Consider the following 17,170-nt stretch of genomic DNA (forward strand, 5'->3'; position numbering starts at 1 on the left):
TTGAATCTTGTTCTACAAATTTATGTTCACTTATATTTTAAATTGCACTTTATTTATGTGTGTATGTGTGTTTGTACATGTATTTGCACATGTGTTTGTGCAGTGTCAGAGGACAACTTGTAGGAGTTGGTTCCCTTCCTCAGCCATGTGAGATCTGGATATCAAACTCCAGTCTGCAGGTTTGGTGGCAGGCACCTTTAACAGCTGAGCGATCTCACCATTCTCTTTCATTTATTGTTACTACTATTTGCCTCTTCTTTTCAGGTATCAAAGGGGAAGCACATGACTTATTAAAATTATGCAAATGAATGTTTATCATCTCCTTATAATCTTGCTTGTAAGGATGGTCTAGTGTTTTTTCTTTTTTCTTTTTGACAGGGTTTCTCTGTGTAGCTTTTCACCTTTCCTGGAACTCACTCTGTAGACCAGGCTGGCCTCAAACTCACAGAGATCCGCTTGGCTCTGCTGGGATTAAAGGCGTGCGCCACCACCGCCCAGCTTGGTCTAGTTTTTTTTGTAAACACAATAAATATATTACATTTTGTTGTAAATTAGGGAATAAAATGTAAATGAGGGAATAAAATCCATGCTTAATATCACAAACTCTTAGATAATACTTACATTAAGTTTTTTTTTTTTTTTTTTTGTTTTTTAAGATTTCTTCATTTCTAGATTTAGTCTTCAAAATATCCAACACAGCAGGTCAAATCTAAGACAGGGTAGATGAGCAAGCTGATCTTAACTATTCATTGGCCCCTGCTCAGTCTATTTTCTTCTTCAAACAGCTGGGGAGACTCACTGTCTCCTGGGTGGGATAAAGTGGATGGGGCATAGATTGGTAACATGAATTCCCAAGTCTTTCATGATACTACAGTTCATATCCAGAAAGCTTACATGTTGGATAAAGTTTAGGAGAAAAGTTTGCCCTTCAATAATTTTTATTTTATAAGCTTCTAGTTTTCATTTCTTACCTCTGGTCTTCTTAAAAGGTATATTCCCCAACAATTTATTGCCTTTTAAAGCTGCAAATTCAGAGGGCTGACAGTAAATCTGGACAAACTCTAATATGCCTTGTGCCAACTGTAATTTAGCTGGTTCTTTGAGTGCTCAACTTTTTTACTACCATAAATATTCTTCAGCTTCTAGGTGTCTCCCTGCTGACAATGTTGTCCAATTCTGAATCCCAATGTCTTCATTTCAAAAGCTGGAAAATGGAACTGCAAAGGTCAGTTTGCATTGTAATTGTGGGCTCTGGTGAAAAAGACTACGTTTCTTAGCACTGAGCCACCATCCACATGGCTTGCTTCAGAGGGCACTCAGACTTATGGAAAATGTCACCATGCAATTCAAGTGAAGGATTGTACTTGGCACTTGGATCATCAGGAAACATTTCAGTATCTGAGTTTGTCACCACATAAAGAAGAAAAGACTTTAAAGAGGACTCTTATTTAGCAAACACAATCACAGCATGGTCCCTACTTCCAGAATATCTTTCTCCTTTTTCCGTGACAGATGGCTCTCAACTTCCAGATCTTATCTTAGGCAACATGACTTTACCTGACTGAGTGTGGTTCTCAACCTTCCTAATGTTGCAACCGTTTAATACAGTTCCTCATGTTGTGTTGATCCTCAACTATAAAATTATTTTTGTTGCTACTTCGTAACTGTAATTTTTTCTAATGTTGTGAATTTTAATGAATTTTTGCTGCTGTTATGAATTGTCATCTGTGTTTTCTGGTGGTCTTAGGTGACCCCTATGAAAGGGTCATTTGATCCTCAAAGGGGTGGTGATCCACAGGTTGAGAACTGCTGACTTTGTACTTTGTATTCACATGCAAAAGAGCTGTAGCAGTGATTTCTACCTCAATCATTGACAAGATGAGCTGAGCTAGTACAGGCTGCACACTAAGACAGAGTGCCTGGATCAAAGTAAATTCTCTACTATTGTTAGTTATTGTCACGACTTCCATCATCACAATGGCCAAGGCTCTCTCAGAGGCACTGGACATGATTCACTTATATTTTCTTCTTTTTTTAAAGATTAAAAGTTATTTTATGTGTATGAATCTTTTGCCTGCATATATGTCTTTGCACCACATGCATGCCTGGTGCCCTTGGAGGTCATAAGAGGGCATCACATTCCCTTGAACTGGAGTTGTGGATGGATATGAAGCACCATGTTGGTGCTAAGAAGCAAACCTGGGTCCTCTGTAAGAGCAACAAGTGCTTTGAACCTCTGAGCCATCTTCCCAGTCCCCATGTAATTTCTTATTGAATCTTCAGGGCAGCTTCACGAGGTTGACATCACTCTCTTTTTCTTTGGGAGTGAAGGAAAGTGGAGCTAGACTAGTAATTTGCTCAAAATTACACAGTGAGTCAACTTACATCCAAGCAAGTAAGCTCTGGAGCTCATATTTCTGAGCAAAGCCACAGGTAAACAAAGCTGTGTGGCAGATGCTGTCATGGTTCTATCCATATCCTGTCACGCTTACTAATTCAGGACATAGTAGCCAGATTTCTAATGTTCCAAACTTACATTTTGTTGCTTTAGAGTTCTCTCTGGCTTCAAAGTCCACTTTATTAATCCAGTGGAAGACAGAAAGTTCCAGGGGATCAATGAGAGGCCTTCAACTAGTGATAGTTGTGAGGTAGTGGATGAACACCCTAAGCCGCTCTACCCAGGTGGGATGACTGAGGCACATCCTACCTTGGCTCCTGGCTCCAGCTGTCCACCTCTGTGCATCCTTAGTTATCTTTCCTTGCTCCTTGGCTAGCTTCTTCATTCTTTTGTTTTCTTTCCTTCCCAGCTAACCACACTCAAACCTACTTTCAGAGTTGGTTTCTGGGAGAGTCAAATAGCTACAACCTCTTCCCATGCTAAGATTCCTTGATTTTAAAGATATTAGAAGTGGAGAGGAACAGAGGTGTGGTTAGCCTCACAGAGAAAAGGGCACATCACCAGATTATTGGTCCTGTGAGAACATAGAGTACATTTCCTCAGTCTTGGCACTATTGGATTAGGAGCTAGATGACTTTTGTCATTGTTGTCAGGGTTGTCCTGTGCATTCTAAGAAGCTGGGGAAACATCTTTCACCTCTGTGCTGGCAAGATTTTTGTCAGCTTGATACAAATTGTAGTCATCTGAGAGGGGAAACTTTGATTGAGGAAAAGGCCTCCCTAAGACCAGGCTCTGGGCCAGCCTATAGAGAATTTTAATTAGTGACTGGATGACCCAGTCTATTGTGTGTGCTGCCATCCCTGGGCTGGTGGTCCCAGGTTCAATAAGAAAACAGACTGAGCAAGCCAGGAGGAGCAAGCCAGTAAGCAGCACCCTTTTGTGGCTCCTACATCAGCTTCTCACTCCAGATTCCTGCCTTGCTTGCCTTCCTGTTCTGACTTCTTTCAGTGACAGACTACAATGTGGAAGTGTAAACCTAATAAGCCCTTTCATCCCCAACTTTCTTTTGGTCATGGTGTTTCATCACAGCAATAGAAACCCTAGCTAAGACAACCTCTATGTACCAGATGGTAGTGTTAACACCTCAACCTCTTGCAAAAACTTAAAACATCTCCAAATGAGACATTTTGAAAATGCTATCTGGATGGGGGAGGGCGTAGAATCGCTCCCAGTTGAAAAACACTGTTTGAATGAGATACCACTGAAGATTATAACACTATTGACGTTACTGGATTCTCATGTGCCAGACATCATACCTGCTGCTGTACGTACTACGACTTATTTGATTCTCAGAGCATTTTTATTACTTTTGTTTGACACACAAAGAAAATGAGGTTCATGGAGGTGCTACTTACTTGTGTTTTCCATGTGGCCATGTTCTTAAAATGTTTCTCTCCTCTTCTGGAAGCTCATTTCCTCTTCTTGAATTCCCTAAGTTCCATCCATCTTCTAAGAGTCAGTTCCAGTATTGCTTCTGTCAGAAGCTTTACTAAAAACTGTTTTTTTGTTGTTGTTGAAGACTGTCCCACTCTATATCCTTGCACTTCAACATAGTGTTCACGTGTCTGCAAATTCCAACAAATAGGGAGATTCACACATGTAAGAATTGTGCCTTACTCATCTCTGAAGACTCATAGTTTTGCTCATATGAAATCAGAAATGGAAACAAAGACTGTCAATGGTGATGTTAGGAAATATATTTGACAAGTGACAAAAGTGAGCCAGGAAGGAACAGCCATGAGGAATGTGTAAAATGAATACACTGCTGTTTCTGCCAATTGTCCCTACTGAGAATATTATTAAAATTTATGCACAAAGCACCTCATGATTGTCTCTATCAAAGAGACAGAAGGCTAGGACATTCACCTAGCAGCTTCCTTTCCTAATATTCATTATATTGGGAAATTGTCATGTGCTTTAAGCTTGTTGAAGTCAGACTCTGGGAGTCCAGCAGGCCCTCTGTCCCAAACTCCAGCATCTTTCTTTCAAGTGTTCTCTAAAATGCCTTCCACAGCTCTTTGTCTGGGAATGGTCTGATCTCCCTCATGCTGTGACAGTGAAGGAAGAGAATAGCAAAACCACCTAAGAGTAAAAATGCTGTTTTCTTGAGGACAGTTGAAGGTAATCAATTTTCAACAGATGTTATTGCTGTTTACCCCATGATATAAAGATGCCGATAGTGGGAAGGGGAAGTCTAAAGTTCTGCTATGGGAAGCTCATCCCCAGAAAGAAAGTTCAATTGCAAGCTCCACTTAAGTGCTTCATCTGTTGGATGTTTGTAAGCCCCTAATCTGTTGATATTGTCTTTCTGCTGCTACTTGCTTTTATTTGGAAGCCTCACCCAAGTGAATGCTCTGCTCTGTCAAGGACTCTTGATCAGGAACTCTAGCTGGATGTCTCAACAAAATTTCTCCAGTCGATTTCTGCTGGATGTTTGTAAGTCTCCAATCCGATAGCGCTACCTTTTGTTTGCATTCTCAATTGGGCTAGTTAAGTCATCTTTGCTGGATGTCCTGAACTTGCAATTTGATAATATTTCATTATCTGTCTGCTGCTTCTTTGTATCTGTATTCACAAGTCATTCTTCTACTTTTGATTCCTATGTACTTAATAAATTTATTCATTGAAAACCAAAAGTAGAAATACTGTAGGTCATTCCCTTAATCACTCATAACAGTGTCTTATTCAGGGTGTGTGTTAATTGCTTTTCCTGTTTCCATGTCCAAATACCTGATACAGAACAACATGAGGGAAAAGAGATTTGTTTTGGTTTACAGGTTGAAGTTTACCATGGCAGGGAAGGCTGGATGGCAGAAGCATGAAGCAACTGGTTACACTGCACCTACAGTCAGGAAGCAGAGAGTAAACAGGAAGTGGGGTTGGCTTACACCCCTTAAGGTTCCTCCCAGCGACCCCTTCCTCCAGTGAAGCTCTACCTTCTGAAGAGCACACAATGTTTCCAAAAGGCACTACCAGCTGGGGATGAAGTGTTCAAACACAGGATCCTATGAAGGACATTTCACATTGAAATCACAACATTCTACCCCTTTTCCTCCTCGGCTCATAGCCATCTCATCATTCAAAATGCATTCAATCTGGCCTCCAAAGTCTCCATAATCTTTAACAGTCTCAATATTATTCAAAAGTCAAAAGTCTCTTTTGATACTCAAGGCAATTTATTAACTGTGAGTAGAGTGCTTGCCTAGCAAGTGCAAGGCCCTGGGTTTGGTCCTCAGCTCCGAATAAAAAAACAAACAAAATATAATAAGAACTACTGTATCTTTTTAATATATAAAGGCACAGCATAAACTTCCTATTCCAAAAGGAAGAAATAGGGAAAGATGGAACCAAAGCAAAACCCAACAGGAAAAAATCCTAAAGCTCTGCTTCTGGTATCTGGGGTTTGTGATAGGATCATCTGGGCTCCAACGTGCTTGGGAAACCATACTCCTCTGGCTTGGCAGCCTGCAGCACATATACAGCCTATCTTATGAGCCAGATCCACTCTGTGCTTACAGTCTTGCCATCGTTAATGTCCTAAGGTGTCCATTGCAACTTAGGCCTCATCTTTCCAGCTTCATGTCTTGGGATCTCCTTGCTTCAGTGGCTCTGTAATGGCCCATTAAGTTCTGCTTACAGCATTCTAAGTATTCTTTAGCTTATAGCTCCAAACTCTTCTACATTCCTCCAGCAAACAAATACTGAAAACGTATGAACAGTATGTCCAAGTTTATCATAGCAGTGGTCCCAATCCTTATCAAATTTCTGTGTTAGTTACTTTTATTATTGCTGTGACTGACAAGAAGTGATTTAAGGGAGAGAGGGTTAATTTTGGAGTATAGTTTGAGTTAATCTAGTCTATAAGAGTGAGGACTGACTAGTGGTGGAAAGAACATGAAATAACTGGTCACATTGCATTTTCCTTCAGGGAGCTGAGAATGAACTATCTATAAACCATCAAAGCCTGCCTTCAGTGACTTGCTTCCTCTAGCTCCAACTTCTGAAGTTTCTATAACCTTTCAACAGTGCAGGAACCTACAAGGGGTGAGGGGACATTTCACATTTAAACCGAGCAGAGATAAGAAAATTTTGTTGTCTCTGGACAGAGTTTTCAGGCAGAGAAATGAAAGGTGTAAGTGTTTCATGTGAGAGATGGCTGTGGAGAGCTCAGAAGTGAGCCAAGCTTAGATGGTATGTCAATAGCAGCTGTTTCAATACTCATGCTTAGCTTGGTGTCTGGCCCAAAGTTGTGGCTAAATATTTATTTATTCCTTCCAAATAAATTCACCAGGCTGAGCTAAGTTTGGGCAAGCTATTACAAAAACAAATTAAACTACATTTGTATATCATTTTGGTAGAAATGGTATTCTAAATTTTAGGACCTTTACATAAACCCTTAGAACACACATATCCAATCACTGGAAACTACCTGTACACATTTTAGAAAGTACCCCTTTCTTGCTTAGTCCTTGGTCTTAAAAATAAAAACATGGCCTTGTAAACAATTCACAGTTCTGATTTCAGTAAATGTAGTGATTTTTCTCTAGAGACTCATGAGAACATGAATTCTGATATTTTCAGAACAACCTTCATTTCTGTTTTGACATCGACAATTAACAAGAAGACCTTAGCTGCTTATCAGATCATAGCTTCACTTAAATTTCTCGTGACTGGAAATTAGAAAGTTGTTTCCAAGGCAACTGACAACCAGCTGTTGCCCTCCAGGGTATCTCAAGTTTGGAGTTTAAAATGGGATTGCTCCCCCACCACATCTCTCTTACTCCTTTTTCTTTCCCTCTCTCTCTTCTCTCCCTCTCATGAATTTTTGAAGGGCATACTCAAGTCACAGGAGAGCCATACTTTCCATCAGTCTCTACAGTGAATGGTAAGAAACATCAGTTGGAGAAATTTGAAAATATGAATATGAGGAAAAGACTAGAGATGGCCATGATGGAGGGTATCTTGTGATAGGGAAGAATACCACACTCTGTAATATTTTCTTTGTCTTGTGGGTGGGGAGAGCAAAAGGAAGAAAAGGTTGTCTTTACCTCTGTGGTTCATATAGAGTTTAGTAACAATGTTTGGGTTTATTTCCCTTGAGCCCTCTAAGTCCTGTAATGGAAATCTGGAGAGAGAGAGAGAGAGAGAGAGAGAGAGAGAGAGAGAGAGAGAGAGAGAGAGAGACAGAGAGAGACAGAGAGACAGAGAGAGAGTGAGGTATAAGAAGGTAGGAATTAGACAAAGGACGAGGTCTGCAGTGTATATCTAGGGGTAGAGTGCTTATCTGGCACATTTAAGGCCTTGGGTTTGATACCTAGCATTACAAAAAACAAAACAGGATAAAATATTTTGGGAGGGTACAATGATTCCCTGAGGTGGCCTTCATTGCAGATCCCCAGACCTTGAACTGGATTCTCCTGGGTGGAGCAAATACAGAAAAATGAATATTTAAAATTCCTCTGATAACTTAAGTAAATTTATCTTTTGAGAATTTAATATATGAATACTGTATTGATGTCATTTCCCCTACCAATTCCTTCTGTGTTCCCCTCACTCCTTCTGAAATTCATGATCTCTTATTCTTTATTGTCTCACACACACACACACACACACACACACACACACACACACACACACAGAGAGAGAGAGAGAGAGAGAGAGAGAGAGAGAGAGAGAGAGAGATGCATATATGTACAGCGTGCCGAGTCTCTTTAGTGTTGCTTGTATGTATATGTGTTTAGGTATGGCCACTCAGGTTTGTATCATCATGGGACCACACAAACAGGAGTGAATCCATGCTTGCTACCTACTATCCATACTAGCCTAGTGCCTGTACTTGATGAGCCCACAGACCCTGGAGGAGAACCTACAACTGCTAGTTTCCTAAACCAGTATCATTTCTAAATACTTATCCTTAAACTCACAGAGGAGTGTAGCTCTCAACCCTCATCAAAGAAGCTTTTTCTTGCAGCAGAGGCTTTACAGAAAGCCATAGCTGGTCAAATGACTGTTGGAGTACTTAGCCCCAGTTGATACATCTACAACACAACCCTTACCTCTAAAACCTAAAGCTCAGACATGGAGGGAGGAGGAAGAGAAGAGACGGTAAGAGCTGGAGGACCAGGGCATCTGCTGTGAGATAGTGTCTCTCATATTTGACAGGGAAGTTGCACCATGGAATCTTAACAATGTAGTTACCTAAACAATACCTGAAGAAGGACCACACCAATTGACATGCCAATGTGGAGAAGAGAAATTTTGCAAGATCCCTAGGACGAAGAGCTACAGACAATTAATGGCTGCTAAGAAAGGGAGAATCAATCTTCTTCACACATAGACCCTCAAACAACTGATGGAGCTTTCCCTTACCCTATCTTGATAAACCCTGATGTGCTGTTTTCCAAATATTTTGCTGGCTCAAAGAGAACAAATTCAGCCTCTAGGTCATCACAAAACTAATTTATCAGCTACTCATGGTTATGAAAGCCAGGCACCTCTCTTTTCTTATTAATCTTCCAACCAGGGTAATTTCCATGTAAGAGTCTACTTGCCTGGTGCCTTCTGGTTAAATGAGAACACCTCTTACCTGCTTTCCTAATTGTTGGGAAGAGCTACTATGCAGGGTTTTGCAACCTTGTCCCCAAACCCTGGGGTTTGGGGCACCACCTCAGTGGTGGACCCAGTAATTATTCTTTTTTCTCTGCAGAGTAATGAAGTTTACAAAGTGCTTCCTAAGCTATTTGGACCCGAGGTGTTGCATAAATTGATTATGTAAGAAGAATGGGAGCCACACAGAAGGCATTTGTATTATCTTTTCTGTCCCTCTGCCCCAACTCTGGGAAAAATTTGAGTGCATATCTGCTGGAAGAGCAGAAGTTATAAACAGGCACCACCTGCAGGCTAGAGGGAGAGTCGTGGGGTTAGATTTTATACATTATGCTTTGAATAGACAAATCTAGTCCATGAATGTATACTACTCCCACTCAGGGAACACCTGCTCTAGGCCAAGTGTTGAATCAGGCATCTGCTTATATATTGTTTCTTATTCCATTTTTATTACCACAGAGGAAGGATTTTGGTTTTAAATCTCCAGACTGTAGAATGTGGGAACGGAGGCTAGGGGAAAATGCAGAGTGTTTTCGTCTTGTCATACAATCACAAAATAGACCTTTGTAAGATTCAAAACTAGGCTCTAGGCTGGGGTGGCACATGCCTATGATCCCAGCACTTGCAATACAGGGACTGGGGGATCAGGATCCTTCTACTGTAGCCTGGGATACATGAGACCCTGTCTAAGAAAAACAAAGAACAACTAAATATGCAAAATTTAAATAAACCAGGCACCAATCACTTTGCCACTGGACATCTCTGCATCTCTTGTCTAGGAGTGGAGATGAAGTGAAGGAGCAAGATGAAGGGAGAGGAGACTGAAAGTATGAGCAGCACACATCTCATTCTGACTTACTGGGTGCCTAGTTCAGGGATCTTCTTACTGTTCTCCAGGCACCACTTCTTCATGTTGTGCTAGGGAAAAGTTTCTGTCATTGCTTGTTTAGAAAATGTAGTTGCGGATAGTCTGAAAATCGTTAACTCATCATATTTTAAAGATCTCCCTCTAATTGTTGTCCTCTTCTTGCCTTCTTGTGAGTAATAAGATTACAGCCAGGAAAACAATGGGAAGAATTAAGACTTAGACACACAGAAGGAGGAAAATGGAGAGAAATGCTTTCACTTTCTGGGACAGGAAGATTTTTGGGTTCTAGGAGATAGACATGAGGAAAGAGAAAGAGGTTCAAGATATTAATTACCAGTGTCCTTACTTCTTCCCATGACAGTGGCTGAAGATACATTAGAAAAAGTTCCATGGTGTTAAATGGATGAGGTCTAAAAAAAGGCTCATGTCCTATCACCTATTTGCTACCCTGTGAAGAAGCCTCCCAAACTGCTTTCACATGGTTACAATGTTCATAGAATCTTTCAGAAGATTAATCCATCTTTTAATTAAATCGGTGTTTTTGAACTCTGCCATGGCATTTTGATGTAACTACTTTAGTTAGCTTTTAATTTAGCACTGTTGTTACAGAGAAGTCTCATCAATTGCACTTTGGAAACACATACATGGTTTCTTTTCTTTCTTTCTTCTTTTTGAAATACATATTCTTCTTGCTCTCTCAGCATAACACCACAAATTAAATTTAATGAAAGATAAAAAAATTTGACATCTCCTCTGGATGCAGAAACTTGTGACTCTTCATATGCCAAAGGGTAGAATTGGCTCCTCCCTGCCTGCTCTCATTCCTGATGGTACAGCGTAGAGAAGAGCCATGCTATTATTGCTTCTTGTTCACCGTAACTATACACACATACAAGATGGACAGAGGTGGTAGTGCCTCATATGGCTTTAGTGCTGTTTTGACTTGAACTCATCTTACACTTAAGTGAGTGATCCCACTTTAAGGAAGCAGTGTGAAATATTACATTGTTGGGTGTAGTGAAGATAGACAATGCTCCAGGAATGCCTTAGGCTGCCTGTTTTACAGAGTAGTGATTATTTGAGTTTGGGGATTGATTGAAAGACTGCTGATTATTCATGGTTCCTGGTATCCCTGCCTTTTAGCAGTACCCTTCCATGTTAATTCTGGGCTTAGCTTCCTGTTGCATCCCATTTTGTGTTGCTACAACAAAATTCTTTTATTTTCTATAATAAAATTCTTGATGCTAGATAATAGATAAATAAATGTTTCTATAGATGTCTGTTTAGCTGACAGTTTTGGGGGTTTGAAATTCAAGATTAAGTGGGCCTCATTTGTTGACCCTCAGTGAGGGCCTTCTGGATGCATTATAAGATGGATGGTGGTACCACATGATGGAACTGCAAGGCTATACAAGAAGTCATGTGGTGAGTTAGAAAGCAAGAAAGCACAGAGTGTCCAGCCATACTTTTTTTTGTAACAATAATTTCTTGCAGTAATTGGCTACATTACTACTTCAAGAACTACAGTAGTTGTTTTTGTTTTTTGTTTTTTGTTTTTTTGTTTTTTGTTTTTCCTGAGGATGGTACCTTCATAGTCTAACCATCTCTTAAGGCTCCATACCACCTTAATACTACGGTGTTTAGAAGCTAGTTCATAGCACATGGAATCTTTGGAAAATAAGTATACTCAAATTGCACCCAAACCATGGTACCTGTGACTTTCTTTGGCTATTGGGCAATAGCTTATTACACTAATCAGATTTTTTTCACATAATCAGAATTGTTTGCAGTTGGGGTTTGACCTCATAGAGACAGGTGGATAAAACCATGTGAATGAAGGAGCAAGGCTCATAGGTAGAGAGTGATTTTCTTTCTTAGGATTATTTTTTATGAGAGGGAAAATTATACTAAAAAGGCAACTTACATAGTAAAAAAAATGAGCCTGGGGAAGGTGACATTTTGGTCTCAGTGCTATTTTGTTACATCCAGCATTCAAGTCTGCTGAATAAAAAATTTTCAAGAGATTTTGTGTGTGTGTGTGTGTGTGTGTGTGTGTGTGTGTGTGTGTGAGAGAGAGAGAGAGAGAGAGAGAGAGAGAGAGAGAGAGAGAGAGAGAGAGAGAGAGAGAGAGAGAGAGAGAGAGAGAGAGAGAGAGAGAGAGAGAGAGAGGAGAGTCTCAGATCTGGAGTCACACATAAAGATTCTTTTTGTTTGCTTTTCCCTTTTGTAAAATTCTTGAGAACTTTATAAAACATGTCTTCCAAGTGTCAGGCCCATGTACTTTGACTTCATGGAGACCTTGTCACACCATATAAACCAGTTTTAAGTTATGGTGCATTTCTGCCACTTTACATTTAAGTTTTTCACTTGTATATTTTAACATTTTTGTCTTTAAAAACGTTTTTTAAGGAATGTATGGAGACTAGACAAGGTGCTACTGCACAGTAAGCTGCTGGCCATGCAGGTGGCGGACATCCACATTATTTAGATTCCAAGGATAATTAATTATGAATCAAACAAGGGTGTCAGATGGAGAAAAAGCAAATGGGCTGGAGATCATTTATTGGTTTGGATAAAGATGGGAGGAAAGAGAAATCAAACGGATTTTAGGATGGAACAAATTTTTGGTACTCTTTACTATAGGAGAAGGTGTCTTTGTATTTTTATCTTTTTCTGTGGAGAAAAGAACGGAAATTCAAAGCTATGGTTGTATTAGTATGACTTGACCACAGTCTGGCACCACTAAGCCCTTAGACATTGTCAGATTTTATTTTCATTGGACAATCACACAGCTAGTCTTTCTGGCTTTGAAGTCTATACTTGAAGCTAGCATATCTTATACTTTTTTATGCTTAAAAGTCACCTGGGCATCTTGTTAAAGCAGCAAGTTTGACAGGCAGTGCAAAGCAAGGCTTTTGATTCTGTTTCTCATTGGGCCCATCTGAACCTGAGCCTGTGAGTTCATGCTCATTCATTCAGTAACAGGGAGCTAGAGCACTCAAACGAGCATGGGACTGTCACAAAGTCTTTAGTAACAGTAATCTTTCATTTTGACATCTGAAATGGAAGAGGAAGAAGCTCCATCATAGTCACAGATTGGGACATATGAAACAGGTACTGAGCAGGCTCCTTGGACTTTATGTATCTAGGGTCATAAATCTTAACCCTTTTGGTGAAATTCCAATCTTCCTTTTTTTTTGGGTTTTCAAGACAGGGTTTCCCTGTGTAGTCTTGGCTGTCCTGGAACTCTCTCTGTAGATCAGGCTGGCCTTGAAATGACAGAGATCCACCTGTCTTTGACTCCTGAGTGCTGGGATTAAAGGCATGCACCACCACAGCCCAGCCAAAATTCCAATCTTTCTGTAAGCCTTAGCTGCCACCTTGAAGTGTTAGAATAGTTTTCTTTAGAACAAGAACTGTTTGGAATTAGACTGCTCTGGGTGTCCCAAGGCAGCCTTGCATAGAATGCCCTTGAAGTGCAAGTGTCTGTAGAGCAGTTGAAGTTTTTAATGCACAAAGACTCACCCCTCTTTATGAAGCTATCTCCAGTTTGACAGAATATAAAGAGCTGAAGAAGCTATCGCAGGCTCTCTGAAAAAGTATTCAACTACATTACTACAAGATCATTTTTTCGCTCAACAATTTAACCCAGGATGCCATTGGCAGATGTTTTTTTAAACATTTGATGCTCCATTAAACTGCATGCAACCTGACATCATTTTAAAGTCCTAAGCCCACGTTTTTGTCAAAGGCAAATATTTGAAGTTAATTTCTCTAGGGGATGTCAAGGTGTAAAATAGCTTTCATGGGCTGTCTGAAGAATCATGGAAAATTAACATCTGAAGTAATTTTGATCACCAAACTTTAGAACTGGAAAACAGTGAGGAGCCACAAAATTCATAGAATCTCTGAACTGGTAGGAGTCGAACAAATCCTCTTAGAATGCAGTGGAGAAATATTTGATTCAAGATGGAGAAACATTACAGTAAGCCATACAACCAGTCAGTGACTATCCCTAATATAATATAATGTTTGTTACTACTGATTGTGAAAAAATAATCACATTGTGAAAGTTTAAAGATTAGGGTTTTTTCAAGGACCACATCTCCCATGGAGAGGTTTATTAAAAGCATTCAGAAATTGTGGGAAAATGAATGCCCACAACCCACATAGAAGACTTTGACTATCTTCTGCCTTTGATAAAAAGAAAAAATGAGAAGCATTTCATATTTGACAAATATGACACTTTTTACATTATCATCAGAGGCTGGAGTATTTAAACCAAATGGAGAAATTTCTTTTGCTTTGGAGGGTGATCTGAGCTGAATAAATGATACTTATGGGAAGGATGCTGTGATAAGGATGCCTACCTGGGAATTTCTTAATAATTACAAACAAGAGTTTTGTATGTTAATTACATTGCAAAAGTTGCTTCTGCATCATTGATTTTTTTTCCAGTTTTAGTTCTGTTTTTTCTTCCTCTGTTGTATAGTAGAATTAATGTAGAAACATATTGAGCCTTCTCTTAGATGACCTACGGGAAGAAAAATATTGATTCATATGTAGGCTCCAACAGCCAGGGCCTTCACTCGCAGGATTAAAGTGCAGCACCCAGCAAGGCACCCAAGGCAATTAATGATCTGGCTCCTGTCCTTCCAGTACTCACCCACTGTTCAGCCATGGGGAGCTACATTTCTTTTCAGCATACATCTTCCTTTTCCTAACTCTGTCTTTGCACTAGCTTCAATCTGCCTGGAATACCCAAGATGCCCCTCCTTTTTATCTAGTGAACATTTGCTCATCCAATTAGACCAGGCCAACGGCCCCTCTGCAAAGGCCTCTGTGAGCCCCTGGATAGAAGCAGAGGCTGCATCTTTGCACTATTTATAGCCCTCCGTGCTTATGGTAACAACATGGTCTTAAAATTACTCATTCACATGTATATCTCTCTGCTGTGACTGCTCAATAGAATCACCAGTGAAGCTCCAGAAAGAGCCCCTGTCCTGATGTCACCTTAAGATTCTGATTAAAATAGTCTAGGGTTGGATGATGACACTACTATTGAGGTTGAAGTACCCTCAAGCAGTTTTAGGGTACAGACAGCAGTGAGAAATATCATGATTAGAACACCACCAGTTCTTCACAGAGACTGTCCCTCTCTAATTGCCTAGTACAGTGCCTTGCAATAAGACTTACATAAATCTAGGAAATGAAGTGGGTCAAAGCAGGCTCTCATCATGTGCAATGTTCACTTCCTTGAATGATGTTTTCTCAGGAATGGTCTGAGTCCAGTGGGGAAAGGTAAGTACATAGCATCACAAAGAGGAAAATATGGGCAAGCTCATGTTTTTAATCACCTTGCTTGACACCGAGTATGATTATAAATAAAAAAAGCAACCTACAAGGAAGCTGCCTAAAGAATCATTTGTTTGGTACAAAGGAGGCCAGAAGTGGAAGGAAGTGGTATTTAGGACCTTTCATTAGCACACAAACAGTTCAGTTTCATATTGGTGTTTTTCAAACAGAGGTCACATTTGTCAACTGCCGCCACTGGCAGCAATCTCCTTTCCATTTTTATGCCACATTTGAACTTTTGACCTCTCTTCTCTTTGCAACACCTAGCTCCCTTTCATGGACTCCTATTTAGTTAGCTGTTAAGCCTTTTACTTGGGGTGATGTCAGAACGGGTGACAAAAGGCTTTGGAAAGGGGAAGTTCAAAGCACTATAAATGTCTCTTGAATCACACTGGCTGGGTCCATCTCTGCCACTTCCTAGCTCTGTGATCTTATTTGAGATGAGATTGGGTGTGCTTAGGGTGGTCAGACTGTAGACTGTGATCTTATTTTGTGTTCGCTGTATCATTTTATTTTCCCTCAAAATTGGTTACTTATCAGAATTAGTTTTCTTGGGTTTGGGGTTTGGGTGAGTTTGTATTTAGTTCTTTTTCTCTTTTTATTGAAAATATTATTTTTTTCCGCCACCTAGTGGTGGCACAGGCCTTTAATCCCAGCACTCAGGAGGTAGAAGCAGGCAGATTCTACAGAGTGAGTTACAGGACAACCAGGGCTATAGAGAAACTTTCTCTTGAAAACAAACAAACAAACAAAAACCCAAAAATATTTGTTTTTTCATGCAACATGTCCTGATCATGGTTTCCCCTCCCTCATATCCTCCCAGATATTCCCCATTCCTCACCCTTCTAACACCATGCTTTTTTTCTCTTTGTCTTTAGAAGACAAACAAACAAACAAACAAGCAAAAACAGACTAAAACAAACAAACAAACAAAAAGAGTTAGGAGAAACACACACACACAATCAGAAACCATACTACATAAACAAAAGACTAATAAAGATACTACATAAACAAAAGACTAATAAAGATAAAAAGCTCAAAGCAATATAAGACAAAAAAAATCTTGTTTTGTGTTGGCCATTAACTGCTAGGCCTGTCATTAAGTGTGGTATCTATACCCAGTGAGACTCCACTGGAGAAAACTAATCTTTCCTTTGCAAGTGTCTTTTGGAGCTACTGGAGACAGCTTTTTGGTTAGTGATGGGAGCACATGTGTAATCCCCACCCCACTCCCAGCACTGGGACCCCATCTGGCATGGACCCGTGCAGGCCCTGTGCATGCTGCCACTAGACTGTGATTTGATTTTAGTTATGTTGTCTTTGTGTCTTCATTTTTTTCTCATGTGCAGAGTTAGATGATGATGTCAATACCAGTGACTGGTTTCCTAGGAGGATTACAATTAAATCAATAAGGTAATTTATACAGGGCACCCAGAGTAACTTCTAGTGCATTTGTGAACTTTCAATGCCTATGAGCTCATTTTGTCATTGCTATTATTTGGGGGAGGTTTATTTTTTAGAAATGCAAGCAGATCACTGGTGGACTTAAACCCAAGCACCTAGAAATCTTCTGTGCAGCATCCCATAAAAACTAGATAAACACAGCTCTATTGTTGTCTTCTGGTTCTGCCTCTTTGACCAGTATCCTTGATCTAATGTGTGTGAAGGAACTACTGCCTTTAACCTTTGAAGTATAAGTGAAAAAGTGTCTGGGAGATGCCTTGGGGCACCTTGTCCACTCAACTAAAGAATGACCCATCATGGCACTAAGCTTTTTAAAGGGAAGCCTCAAGTGCATCATTAAGCACAATTGGCTTGGGGCCTTTGGCCCAACATATGGTTATTTCCTTACAGTCCTACTGGGGGCAATTTCAGATTTAAAG

Source organism: Onychomys torridus, chromosome X, assembly GCF_903995425.1.
Source record: "Onychomys torridus chromosome X, mOncTor1.1, whole genome shotgun sequence".
NCBI classification, from domain to species: domain Eukaryota; kingdom Metazoa; phylum Chordata; class Mammalia; order Rodentia; family Cricetidae; genus Onychomys; species Onychomys torridus.